Source organism: Schistocerca americana, chromosome 7 (assembly GCF_021461395.2).
Source record: "Schistocerca americana isolate TAMUIC-IGC-003095 chromosome 7, iqSchAmer2.1, whole genome shotgun sequence".
In the NCBI taxonomy this organism is placed as follows: domain Eukaryota; kingdom Metazoa; phylum Arthropoda; class Insecta; order Orthoptera; family Acrididae; genus Schistocerca; species Schistocerca americana.
In genome coordinates, this window is record NC_060125.1 from 290,760,130 (window position 1) to 290,775,216 (window position 15,087).

Here is a 15,087-nt window from a genome sequence, read left to right on the forward strand (position 1 = left end):
ATAAACTGCATAAAAACCGTTTTCTACTTGTAAGCGATAGTGGGGTGAATATTTCCAGAGTTAATTAGACTAATGGAAAGTGACTCTGTTTACCTGACATAATTGAATCGTTGCGCTCCAAAATAATGAACTGGGATTGGTTCTTGCTTCCTGCTTTCAACTTCCAGCATAACTAGTTGCATAGCAGTTAATACTGGTATCAGACAAGGTGTCTCTGAATTAACACTGTTTTTCGGTATAGTCTTGGATTAGGTGACAAAGAAGGTATTGTTTGGTAGTGGCTACGGAATTGGGGATGAAGAAATAGAAATCATTTGGTATGCTAACGATGCAGTCCTGCTGGCAAATAGTGGAGATTACCTTTATAAGCTTTTACATATATTTATCGTGGCAGCTAAAAACCTAAATGTCGTCATATCAGCTCAAAATATATGACCACACTTATGGAAACGATTAGACGCATGCTGGAGATGGAAGGAAAACTTATTCAACCGGTAATGAAATCTTTCAGACTCAACCATCCAGCAGTTTAAATGTAAAAAAAGAAGTTAGAGAGCATGTAGCAAAAGCAAACAATGTAGCAGGATGTTTAGATGGCACTATACGGACGGAAAAAAGGCAATACCAAGAACGAGTTGTGCTACGTAACTGAAAGTTGGTAGGCGTCTTTCTACTTCTGCAAGATGATGGCTATTGAAATTTCGCGGCAGTCGCATATGAGTAGCACTAGTAGCACCACGAAGTGGATGCAAATCAAGCTTTCTTTAAATACACGCTGTAACGGTCGTGAACGGTTTTTACCTTTGAGATAGGACGTGGTGAGTTAATGTTAGTCAAGAATGCTTTTAAGGCGACATGTCCGAAAGAACAGATACCATCTTAGTAAATATATAGTTAAGGCTGACCGGCCACTTGACCATCTTCTTCTTCTGTGCGAATGCACACACAGTGCCAGAACTCTTACGGGAATTGGCAACGCGCCGCGAGTAATGGGTATAATGGGCGGGGGCACTACGAATGTAGTGCGGGACAGTATGTTGAGAATGTGGGTTTCGCGGGAGGCGTGCCACAGATAAATCCCTGCAGTCGCGCTATCCTCTGTGTTCTCGGTGGCTCAGACGGATAGAGCGTCTGCCATGTAAGCAGGAGATCCCGGGTCCGAGTCCCGGTCGGGGCACACTTTTTCATCTGTCCCCGTTGACGTATGTCAACGCCTATAAGCAGCTAAGGGGGTTCATTTCATTGTAATTTAATTTATTCCTTCTGCGACACTGCTGAAACACCTGACAGGTATATAACCACTGCACATGGATTGCTGGCAATGGTGGTCACGAGAATCTAAGGTTGCAAGAAGACTGGGCTCTGGACCGCCATGTGGCACCATCGAGAGAGACAATCATCGTGTTCGGCGTGGAGCTTTGGCACATAGTACTGCGTCTGCTGCAGCAATTTGAGCTGCAGCAGTTGGAACCACAGTGACGCAACGAACTGTTAAAAATCGATTATTTCAAGGGCCGATCCAGACGCCCTGTACCATGTATTCCATTGACCCCATTGCCACTTGCACCTTCAGTCGCATCAAGCAAGAAGTCATTGTAGGGCAGGCTGGAGGTCTTTTGCACTTTCTGATTAAAGCTGGTTCTGCATTGATGCCAGTGAGGGCCTTCTGTTGGTTACAAGGAGATTAGTTGAGGACATGTGACGAACCTGTCTGCTTCCTACACTTGACCGACACTTGGAGTTACAGTCTGTGGTGCGATTTCGAGTGACAGCAGAAGCACTCTTGTGGTTATTCCACCCACCCTAAATGCAAATTTGTTCGTCTTTCTGGTGAGTCGACCTGTTGTGCTGCAATTCAGTAACAGCATTCCATGGGGTGTTTTCTAACAGGATAACGCTGTCGTAATCCAACATGCTCTACAGAGCGTCGAAGCGTTTCCTTGGCCTACTTGATCGGCAGATCTGTCTCGAGCATGTACGGTACATCATCAGAGCAACGAAGTGTACTAGACTGTAACTCGATACCACAAATTGACATCTGGCACCTTTGCAACGTAATACATTTACGTTTGCATGTTTCTATTCAACATTATTGTGGTTAACCGGTTATTAATGTACAAGCATTTCTCATTTGCAATGGCTAATGTTTAACTTACATTTACCAGTGATCTTGCAGTGTTACTCACTGAAATAGGGAGAAGTACTTCCGAGATTTCATTACTCAACATTAATTTTTTTTGGTGTTGACGTTTTTTCCGTCAGGTATTTGGAAGAACAAACATATAGGAAAATATGCAAAGGCACGAACGTACAAAACAATAGTGAGGCCAGTTTTGACATACACAGCTGAGACAAGACCTGAGCGATCAAAAACTACAATAGTTTTGAAAACCATGGAAATGAAACTTCTGCGAATGCTTACAGGGAACACAATGAGAGGTATAGAGAGAAGTTTAAGCATTAGAAAAGGATAAGTGGACTCCTTTAACGAACGATTACATAAGAGAAAGCGGGATTGGAACGAACACATAGTCAGTGTGAATGAATGGAACATTCCTAACAGAAATACTGGCCGTTCAAGGGAAAGATGGAGTGACAACCTCAGAGTAGACTGAATAATACTGAAGGAAACATGTTCTAGCCAAAGAAGAATGGAAGAAGAAGATGAAGAGGAAGAAGAGTTTGATACCTACGAAATTAAAAAAGAAACAGAATTAACTCAGTTTATTACATTACAGAGAATTATAGGTATTTTGACAAATGTTGAGCAATGGTAAACTAATACCTTGGCAAGCCTGTACTTAGGACTTGGAATTTGATTTAAACAAATGCGAATCAGCAGAAAACAGTTGTATTTCCGGAGGTCGTACTTTCATTGTCGAAAAGTTGGTGTTTAAAGACAGAAATCGCTACAGAAGGGTATGCATTTGCATCTATGGGTGGAGTTGAAACAATTTTGGTCCTTAAACTGGAAGCAAGATTTCAGAATGAAGCTTGAAATTACTGAATCTCAGTAAAAATGACTCTACTGTTCGTGTCGCTTTTCATCTCGCAATTTTAATTTACATGTGAAGAGTGAAGTAACTGCAAAATTGGTTTCGTATCAAACCTCACATCTACGTCGAAGTTCGACTCAGCCGAAAAATTGTCTAAGTCCTAGGTCGCAGGCAGTAATGCCCCCGGATATCAAATCCCTTACGGTGTTCACATTGGCGGGTGAGCGGCGGCGGCACGCCGAGAGCACCACGAAAGAAGAAAATCAGAAGATGTGATGTACATGTACAGCCAACAAATGGTTACAATTTCGGAAAAAATGGACGATTTATTCAAGAGAAAGAGCTCCACAAACTGAGCAAGTCATTAACGCTTTGGTCCATCTGTAGCTCTCATGCAAGCAGTTATTCGGCTTCACATTGATTGATGAATTGTTGGATATCCAATTGGAGCATTAGATAGTCAAAATCTCGAGCTGGTTTGAGGGCCCTGCCCTTGATGCTGCAAGCTTTCTAAAATGGGGAGACGTCCAGTGACCCTGCCGGTCCGGGCAAGCACGAAGATACTAATTGCACACCACACCTGTTCTCACTCACTGCAGAAGATCTTGATGTAACTGTTGAGAATTTTCGGATATCCACCGTCGGTTGTTCGGTGAGTTCATGTACCCTGATAAATGCAGCCGTGCATCATGAGCTAAGTGCTCTCTTCAGCAACGTCCTCACCATTTATAGACCACCACAGCTATTAGCAGTACAGATAGGGTCGAGCAATAGTAACGTAATAAGACAGTCGATGCACTACCGTTACTCTGTGGGCCTTCACTTTAAGTCTGTGCATAGCTCTGTAAAAGTTGTTACTGCCAGCAGTCTGAAGTGCTAAATGACGAAACCATTTTCATCGAGTCCTTTTCAAACTGCTTCGAACTCTTCTAGTTATTCTCAGTTAAAGGCGATATTCCCTCCGCCAAACTGTCGAAGCGCAATGTGGTAACTGCAGTTTACCTAAGGATGTGTTAGACCCCACGGAACGCTGAGACAGCAGTTGTTCGTGAATACCCTGCATCTTATGTTCCGGTTGCGAAATGTAGTGCAAGTAAACGATTCTTTTCTGTGGGGGTATAATACCTCTCAGTGTAGCTCGTAGGATACCATATCGGTATCCTCACCGAGTCCGATATTAGAAGCTTGTTTCCAGTGGCTGTGAAATCGTAGAATTAAGCGACAACAGTCTGGGTGAGCGAGACACTGAAGTGAGGCACTCGGTGGCGAGTGGCCAGGTGACACGGTCAGGCTGCAGCCCAGAAGCGCAGAAAACATGTAATTTTGAAGTATAAAGTGTTTGACAATGTTGACTGGAATACTCTCTTTCAAATTCTAAAGGTGGCAGGGGTAAAATACAGGGAGCGAAAGGCTATTTGCAATTTGTAGAGAAACCAGATAGCAGTTATAAGAGTCGAGGGACATGAAAGGGAAGCAGTGGTTTGGAAGGGAGTGACACAGGGTTGCAGCCTCTCCCCCGTGTTATTCAATCTGTATATTGCGCAAGCAGTAAAGGAAACAAAAGAAAAATTCGGAGTAGGTATTAAAATCCATGGAGAAGAAATAAAAATTTCGAGGTTTGCCGATGACATTGTAATTCTGTCAAAGACAGCAAAGGACATGGAAGATCAGTTGCACGGAATGGACAGTGTCTCGAAAGGAGGATAATGGAATATAGTCAATCGAATTAAGTCGGGTGATGCTGAGGGAATTAGATTAGGAAATGAGACACTTAAAGCAATAAAGAAATTTTGCTATGTGGGGAGCAAAATAACTGATGATGGTCGAAGTAGAGAGGATATATAAAATGTAGACTGGCAATGGCAAGGAAGCGTTCCTGAAAAAGAGAAATTTGTTTACATCGAGTATAGATTTAAGTGTCAGGAAGTCATTTCTGAAAGTATTTGTATGGAGTGTAGCCATGTATGGAAGTGAAACATGGGCGATAAATAGTTTGGACAAGAAGAGAATAGAAGCTTTCGAAATGTGGTGCTACAGAAGAATGCTGAAGATTAGATGGGTAGATCATATAACTAATGAGGAGGTATTGAACAGGATTGGGGAGAAGAGGAGTTTATGGCACAACTTGATTAGAAGAGGGGATCGGTTTGTACGACATGTTCTGAGACATCAAGGTGCCCCCATTTAGTATTGGAGGGCAGCGTGAAGGGTAAAAATCGTAGAGGGAGACCAAGAGATGAATACACTAAACAGATTCAGAAGGATGTAGGTTGCAGTAGGTACTGGGAGATGAAGAAGCTTGCAGAGGATAGAGTAGCATGGAGCTCTGCACCAAACCAGTCTCAGAACAGAACACCACAACAACAACAAAGGGTTTGAAAGTACTGAGATGTTTTTGAGTCATATTCGTGATTGAATATTTATGTCAAGTAATTTTGTGAAGCAAAATTGCGTGGACTCATGGTTTTGAATAGTTTCAACATCATGGAATGTTCCGGCATACACTAGTAGACATGGCAAACTAATTTCTTATACGTTGGTTTACAAAAGTTGAATATCAGAAATAGCCTTGAACAATTTCAGGTGAAGCAACTAAATAACTGAAATATTCGTAGCGTGATATAACTTAATGAAACGGACATATGGCTAAGCACGAACAGTGATATTGAACGTAGAAAGAATGATCATGGGCCACAAACATGCTTTAAGTGTAGAAAGGTGCTATGGTTAGTTTCATGGATTCTATTAATTTAGAACAATCATTAAAATTAGGTCCCTACCTATATGCACTGTCCAGTCACGTTAATGTGACCACCTGTCAAAGTTGTGCCATCTGTCAAAAGCCCGAAAAACCCCTTTGCAGGTACCGACAGGGATGTGGAGTCTGGGCGACTCCAGTGTCGTGCCCAGCAGCGCTAGATTGATCTCTCTGTTGAGCATCCATGGCGCGAACAGGCCGAGCGAGGTTGTCCCACTGAATCTAAGTTGGATTTTAAGTCCAGGGAGTTTGGTGGCAATGTGTTCTTCGAACGAAATACGTTCGTTTTGAGCTGTGTGACACGTGGCATTGTCCTATAGTAGATGATATCACTCTGAGGAAAACCAAACTGCATGTAGTGGTGAACATGGTCCCCAGAGGTAGATGTGTGCTTATGTTGATCCACTGTGCCTTCCAGACTGATGAGATCACCCAGGGAATGGCTGAAAACATTCCTCAGACCATAACGCTCCCTCCTCCGGACTAAACCGCTCGGACGATTGTTGTAGGGCGTTTTCTTTGTCCGATGGATCGTAAAACGTTATTCACCTGTAAAGGTCACATGTCTGACCTCCAGGTTGCGCTACTGACGTGCAAATTCCACCCTTTGTCATTGACGAACGGCAGTCAGCACGAGCGCATGAACCAGGCGCCTGCTACAGATGTCCGTACACAGCAGTGTTCACTGTTGCTCGACCCTTGGTTCATCTGGGCGATCGGTTATTCAACAACTGCACATCTAGAATGAGATTTTCACTCTGCAGCGGTGTGTCCGCTGATATCCTTTCTTCCAGGAGTGCTAGTTCTGAAAGATTCGCAGAAGAGCTTCTGTGAAGTTTGGAAGGTAGGAGACTAGGTACTGGCAGAATTGAAGCTGTGAGGAAGGGTCGTAAGTTGTGCTTGGGTACCTCAGATTGTAGAGTATTTGCCCGCGAAAGGCAAAGGTCCCGAGTTCGAGTCTCGGTCCGGCACACAGTTTTAATCTGCCAGGAAGTTTCATATCAGCGCACACTCCGTTGCAGAGTGAAAATCTCATTCTGGAAACATCCCCTAGGCTGTGGCTAAGCCATGTCTCTGCAATATCCTTTCTTTCAGGAGTGCTAGTTCTGCAAGGTTCGTAGGAGGGTTTCTGTAAAGTTTGGAAAGTAGGAGGTACTGGCCGAATTAAAGCTGTGGGGACGGGGCGTGAGTCGTGCTTAGGTAGCTCAGATCGTAGAGCACTTGCCTGCGAAAGGTAGAGCTCCCGAGATCGAGTCTCGGTGCGGAACACAGTTTTAATCTGCCAGGGAGTTTCAATTGCAGATCTATTAGCCCGTACACAACTCAGCAACCATCGTTTACCTTTATCATCTGTGACCCGTGGTACACCACAGTTTCCTCGGCACCAGTTTCTGGTAGCGCCATTTTGCCATGATCGGTATAGTTTAACAATGGCGGAATGCCTACAGCGTAGAGACTTAGCCGTTTCGGAACTGCTTCCACCCCTGGCCCCGAAGGCAATGATCATGTCCCTTTGGGCGTCAGATATATCGCTTCCGCCGCGCAATACGATTACTACGCTGTTGTGAGCGTTCAGCCAACATGTTCTATGTACCCTCCACTGCTGGTGGTGCCACCCGCCGGCTGTGAGGGGTTAGCGCACATTAAAGTCGAATATAGGCGATGGTCACATTAATGTGGCTGGCAGTGTATATAGGATTCAGTGCACATGTCAATTTAGATACACAGTTCAGTTAACAGCTGTCAGCATATCTGATTTCTGTCTTCATCCATTTGCCAGAAATTTAAGTAAAGGCTTTACTTACTCACAGAAGTATATTGGGCGGGGGGGGGGGGGGGGGGAGGGGTAGTTTACAAACTATATTTTTCTTGTTATTCATACACCCTCCATATCTAATAACAAGGAAGGTCACAGTTCACTTGTTAATGATATCTACCTAATGTCCTTTGAATGGCGCGTATCTCGAACTTTTTACCTTATCAAGAAATTTAACGCTACTGATAACTTGTATGCTTACCTTGATCAGTTCTGCTTCGTTGAAGCCACCAATTATGAACATGATATTGGCGCATATATCCTGCGTGAAAGCTTCGTCATTGCACGTGAGCTCCCCTACGAGTTGCATGAACTCACTGTTCGGGTTGAACTCATTCATTCCTATCATCTGAAGAAGCATCTGCAAAAAACGGGTTACTCGTTTAGTCATAATTGTGGTGTCACCGCCAGACACCACACTTGCTAGGTGGTAGCCTTTAAATCTGCCGCGGTCCGGTAGTATACGTCGGACCCGCGTGTCACCACTATCAGTGATTGCAGACCGAGCGCCGCCACACGGCAGGTCTAGAGAGACTTCCTAGCACTCTCCAGTTTTACAGCCGACTTTGCTAGCGATGGTTCACTGACAAATTACGCTCTCATTTGCCGAGACGATAGTTAGCATAGCCTTCAGCTACGTCATTTGCTACGACCTAGCAAGGCGCCATTATCATTTGCTATTTATCTTGTGATGCATGTACCGTCAGACCGATGTTCACCAATTATGGATTAAAGTAAGTATTCCAACAGATACGTACTATTTTTGCTAGTCTCATATCCCTGACCTGTTCCAGACCTCACGCCAGCCTGCGTGAGCTTAAACGCATGCCTTTCGGCTCCCTCCTAGTGGATTGGCTGTCTTGCCAGTCCACAACAATAATCTCATGAATTTAACACTTCGCTTCTGCGATTACTCTTGACAGCAGTAACTTCGACAACAGAGAACCGAGACCTACAGAGTGGGAACGATCGATCTCATTATGATGCACAAATCTTTTACACACGTTCTTGCCAGGTATCAATGCCTTTAAAGAAATACTGTCCGAAGATAAAGGTGTACTTATCTTCATGTTATTACACGTGATGTTTATTAAGAGTCATGTGACATTATTCCAGGATTTCAGGCTGACATCCCTCATTAAAGAGGTAATAGTTATTGTGCATAAGTATTTCAGCACTGACTTATAGGTAAGCAATATAAATATGAACTCTTAGGTTTTTTAACTGAAAAACAAAAGTCTATTGTTAGTTTTACGGAAAAACCATCTGCATACCTACCTGTAAGATACTTATGTGACTGCATAGTCCATGGCGGAAGATACCGACTCCCTGTACTGTTCCGTTCTCGTATGGATAACTCCGATTTCTGTCGGAAAAGATATTCATCACGGACTGCTTCATTACCGTGCTTCGACGGCGCGGCGCATGTTTGAAACAGCCGTATGCCTATTTGACGGTATATCTGGACCCGACCATAGACCTGATATAACGTGATTCAGTGACAAGGTGACATGTTTCCATTAATCCACGCTGCAGTCTCGATTATCCTTACGATCGTAATTCACGATGCCGTTGGGTCAACAAGTGAACACGTATGGATCTTCTACTGCTGCGTCTCGCGTTCAACAGTATGTACTGAGCGGTGTACACTAGACAACTTGTGCCTGTACCAGTATACTTGCCACAGATCGCCCGCTATGCACAGTTATAGAGCGGAAAATCTACCGACCTCGATGTCCTGTGATGGGGCGTGGATGTCCAACTCCTTGTCGTGCAGTCGTGGATTAATCGTCATTCAACCATTTTACATACACTGAGGTGACAAAAGTCAAGGAATACCTCTCAGCATCACGTCAATATTGGACCATGCTGCGTCTATAGCCGTCCTTAACCGCGAAAGTGTTGCCGGTGCAGGATTTTGTGCATAAACTGGCCTCTCGACTATGTCCCATAGATGTTCGATGGGATTCACGTCGGGCGATCCGGGTGGCCAAATCATTCGCTTGAGTTGTCCAGGATGTTCTTCAAAAATCGCAAACATTTGTGATACGGCGTATTGTCATCAATAACAATTTCATCGTCGTTTTGGATGGCTGCAAATGGTCTCCAAGTAGCCGAATATTACCATTTCCAGTCAATGATCGCTTCAGTTGGACCAGAGGACCAGTTCATTCCATGTAAACACAGCCCACACAATTACTGACCAACCACAAGCTTGCACGTTGCCTTGTTGACATTTGGCTCCATAGATTGGTGGTGTCTGCGCCACACTTGAACCCCAACATCTGCTTTTACCAACTGAAGTCGGGACTCATCTGACCAGACCACGGTTTTCCAATCGTCTAGTGCGAAATCGATATCGTCACAAGCCCAAGAAAGGCGCTGCAGGCGATGTCGTGCTATTAGGAAAGGTATCGCATCTGTCTGTTGTCATAGCCCAATAACGTCAAACTTTCCTAAGGGATACGTTTTCCACATTGTTTTCTGCGATTATTTCACGCACTGTTGCTCGTCTGTTAGCGCTGACAGCTCAACGCAAATGCCGCTGCTCTCGATAGTTAAGTGAAGGCAGTCGGTCACTGTGTTTTCCATGGTGAAAGATTGTCTGAAATTTGGTATCCTCAGCACACTTTTGACATTGTGGATCTGGGCACATTAAATTCCTCAACATTTCTGAAATGGAATGACCCTTGCGTGTAGCTCCAACTACCATTCCGGGTTCAAAGTCTGTTAATTCCTGTCGTAATACCATAAGCAAGTTGGAAGACTTTCCACTTGAATCACGTGAGTACAAATGACAGCTCCGCCAATGCACTCCCCTTCTATATCTTGTGTAAGCGATATTACCGCCATCTGTACATGTAAGCATCGCTATCCCATTAACTTCGTCAGCTTAGTGTAGATATTCACGACAGTAGCACACGAACAAGCTTAGCTGTTTCCGAGATGTTCTTTACCAGGAAATGGACCGTAACAATTTCCCTTTTGTCAAAATAGCTTGTTTCCGTGTATTTCCTCATTCTCTGGAATAACATCGCTGGAATAATTTCCGATTCGTCTTTGCTTCCCTTACATACTTTCCTTACCCCGCCATGCATCCGCAGGACCGCCAGATGGTATTCATACTCGTGATGGGCAATTGTCACGATGTCTTGGCTAGCGAACTGAGAAATTCGTACTAGCGATAAATGTAAATTTATCAGGTGATTATAATTAAAGTGCAGTTACTCACGGAGGTCCAGTGAAGGCTGTAATTATCGTATGGCGGCGATGGCTTGGTTGATATGCCAATGCGTTAATGTGGAACCGATTTACGCTGGAAACAAAACAGTTACAATTTTGGCCACCAGGTGCAAATCTGGGGATGTACAGCCTCAGGTCGACGCCTCCGGTGCTCATATTGAACAACTTTAGGAAACGGTTAAGAGTACAAGCGAATTATACCTTCCTTAGCTCTCTGACTTTCTCTGCCAGCGTTCCATTCCTTATCCATTGCACATGAAAACATTTGCATAAGTCTTTCTTGTAGTCAGAGCGCCTGATCTGCAGCTGCTGGCCAAAATTGAACCTAAATGTTTTCCAGCATAAATCGGTTCTGTGTCAACGCGTTAGAATATCTACCACGTTTAGCTGTCATGCAGTAATTACAGCCCACACTGGACCTCTGTAAGTAGCACTCCGTCTTCAGGCCACGAGTGGCCTACTGGGACCATCCGACTGCCGTGTCATCCGCAGAGGAGGATGCGGATAGGAGGGGTGTGGGGTCAGTACACCGCTCTCCCGGTCGTTATGATGGTATGCTTGACCGAAGCCGCTACTAGTCGGTCGAGTAGCTCCTCAATTGGCATCACGAGGCTGAGTGCACTCCGAAAACGCAACAGCGCATGGCGGCCTGGATGGTGACCTATCCAAGTGCCGACCACGGGAAGCGGTGTATCCACTGCGGCAAGGCCGTTGCCTACCTCTGTAAGTAGCTGAACCATAATTATAGCCATCCGTTAGTTGTAAATTCTTCCTCAAGAGCGAAAACTCGAATTTATCCAATAAATGCTGTTCCACAGGAAATTTTATCCGGTGAACTATTTTACCATAGATAGCTTGAAACAACCTTATTTTCTACGTATAAATATCTAAAATACTCGTATAAGCAATTTTCGATTTCTGGTATTGCGCATCATCTGGGAAGCCCAGTTGGAAAAGATGTGCGTAACAACGTTTTTGCGGAATAAAAAGTAAGTAACGCAAAGTCGCATCTGTGCACTCGATGCTCTGGTGCCACACCAGTTATGAGCGGTCAACGATCCGTAAACGCACTCGCCGCGTAAACCTATGACTCCGTTGTGATACTACCATCTTAGATGAAAGATGCGGGTACGTTTGTCTGCTAGTTAAACTGCGGTTGCGTCATGTATAGGTAGGGGTCGGGTCTGAACTGCGAGTGCCTCATTTACGACACTGACAATATCAACAAGTCATTGCGCGGTAACCATTACCGAATGCTTTCTGCTGTGTGATCCTCATTGTTTTCTTATTTTTGTAATTCTACTTTGTTAGCGCTCGCGGCGTAATGAAAACTTATAGTGTCCGAACTGTCCGCCATAGCGATCGGGAAAGAAAACCTGTCAACGTATTTCGAACTCACGGAGAGTCTTCCCCAACGTCCGAATAGAGTTTTTTTCGGTTCTATTTCTACACCACTTACACTGTCGATTATAGAGGGTGACAATAATTGAACTACACTCCTGGAAATTGAAATAAGAACACCGTGAATTCATTGTCCCAGGAAGGGGAAACTTTATTGACACATTCCTGGGGTCAGATACATCACATGATCACACTGACAGAACCACAGGCACATAGACACAGGCAACAGAGCATGCACAATGTCGGCACTAGTACAGTGTATATCCACCTTTCGCAGCAATGCAGGTTGCTATTCTCCCATGGAGACGATCGTAGAGATGCTGGATGTAGTCCTGTGGAACGGCTTGCCATGCCATTTCCACCTGGCGCCTCAGTTGGACCAGCGTTCGTGCTGGACGTGCAGACCGCGTGAGACGACGCTTCATCCAGTCCCAAACATGCTCAATGGGGGACAGATCCGGAGATCTTGCTGGCCAGGGTAGTTGACTTACACCTTCTAGAGCACGTTGGGTGGCACGGGATACATGCGGACGTGCATTGTCCTGTTGGAACAGCAAGTTCCCTTGTCGGTCTAGGAATGGTAGAACGATGGGTTCGATGACGGTTTGGATGTACCGTGCACTACTCAGTGTCCCCTCGACGATCACCAGTGGTGTACGGCCAGTGTAGGAGATCGCTCCCCACACCATGATGCCGGGTGCTGGCCCTGTGTGCCTCGGTCGTATGCAGTCCTGGTTGTGGCGCTCACCTGCACGGCGCCAAACACGCATACGACCATCATTGGCACCAAGGCAGAAGCGACTCTCATCGCTGAAGACGACACGTCTCCATTCGTCCCTCCATTCACGCCTGTCGCGACACCACTGGAGGCGGGCTGCACGATGTTGGGGCGTGAGCGGAAGACGGCCTAACGGTGTGCGGGACCGTAGCCCAGCTTCATGGAGACGTTTGCGAATGGTCCTCGCCGATACCCCAGGAGCAACAGTGTCCCTAATTTGCTGGGAAGTGGCGGTGCGGTCCCCTACGGCACTGTGTAGGATCCTACAGTCTTGGCGTGCATCCGTGCGTCGCTGCGGTCCGGTCCCAGGTCGACGGGCACGTGCACCTTCCGCCGACCACTGGCGACAACATCGATGTACTGTGGAGACCTCACGCCTCACGTGTTGAGCAATTCGGCGGTACGTCCACCCGGCCTCCCGCATGCCCACTATACGGCCTCGCTCAAAGTCCGTCAACTGCACATACGGTTCACGTCCACGCTGTCGCGGCATGCTACCAGTGTTAAAGACTGCGATGGAGCTCCGTATGCCACGGCAAACTGGCTGACACTGACGGCGGCGGTGCACAAATGCTGCGCAGCTAGCGCCATTCGACGGCCAACACCGCGGTTCCTGGTGTGTCCGCTGTGCCGTGCGTGTGATCATTGCTTGTACAGCCCTCTCGCAGTGTCCGGAGCAAGTATGGTGGGTCTGACACACCGGTGTCAATGTGTTCTTTTTTCCATTTCCAGGAGTGTATATGAAAATAAAACGTAAATTAGTTACAAACTACTGCGTGCACACACTTTATTCAACACGTCACTACAGGTGTTGGGATATCAGTAACGAAATGTTTGGTATGCCTGCCATCATTGGCAATGATGTGGTGCAAACGAATAGCGAAATTATGCATGACTCGCATGTGTCGGAACATCGATTCTGTGATGACCTCCTGAATAGCTGTTTTCAGGTCAGCAATGGTTTTGGGGTTATTGCTGTACACGTTGTCTCTAGTACATCAGCACAATAAGGAGTCACATGTGTTCAGATCCTGAGAATATGGCAGCCAATCAAGTCCCATGCCAGTGGTCTCTGGGCACCTCAGAGCGAAAATGTGGTCCCAAAAATGCTCCCCCGTCACAAACACTGTTTCGATGGGGCCGAGCTCCGCCTTGCATGAACCACATCTTGTCGAAATCAGGATCACTTTGGATGATGCGGACGAAATCATCTTCCAAAACCTTCATGAGCCGTTCAGTAGTCACGGTGTCTTCAAGGAAAATCGCACCGATTATTCCGTGACTAGAGGCTGCACACGGTCACCCGTTGAGGGTGAAGTGACTTCTCGATCGCGAAATGCGCATTCTCAGTCCCACAAATCCGCCAATATTGACGAACCTATACTAATGAAAGTGGGCTTCGTCGCTAAATCATGCCCCGCGGCTAACCGTGAAGTTTGAACGTCCCACAGAAAACCGTTCAGAAATTATTACGATTTTATTTCATATAGTTCAATTATTTTCACCCTGTTTCTGCAGCGTTGTCACATATGGATCGCACGTTTATGAATGCCCACAGAAGAGCGAAATCAATATTCTACAGATTTTGTGATTATCGAATTGAGCCGGAAAAGAAAAACGACGTCGAGAAACAACTTAAATCAGGGAAGAACTCGGTTCACCAGCAAGAAAATACTGCTTGTCAACAGAAATAGTCATGCATTGAAAGCTTAAATAGAGCCAAAAGAAGGAAAACGAGCGAAGATCACTTTACAAAAAAAAATTTTCGCAAAGGCAAAGGTAATCATACCGGTCAAATGTTCTTCAGTCACTCACTTTTTCTAACAGTCAATTTCAAAGCACTAAGGTTTCGTTTGAGGCATGTGGCGTGACTATCTTTTTAATTTGTACGTCTTAATCATTTACAAACTAAAATAATTTAGATGCGAATTTCGCCAAAAATAGACACGAATTTGGCCAAAAATATATGCTATATTTTCAGATCCCTAGTTAGGGCTCATCAGAGAATCTGTTTCGTAGGATTAAAGGACATGTAACTTTCAGACCATTTCATATGCTACTTTCAGTGATGCTTCCTTGAGCTAGTTAACATTAA

The 15,087-nt window shown here is 45.3% G+C and overlaps 1 pseudogene; it reads right to left on the reverse strand.

Moving 5' to 3' along the window:
* LOC124622883 overlaps positions 1 to 15,087 on the reverse strand; it is a 74,339-nt pseudogene that overhangs the window by 23,698 nt on the left and 35,554 nt on the right.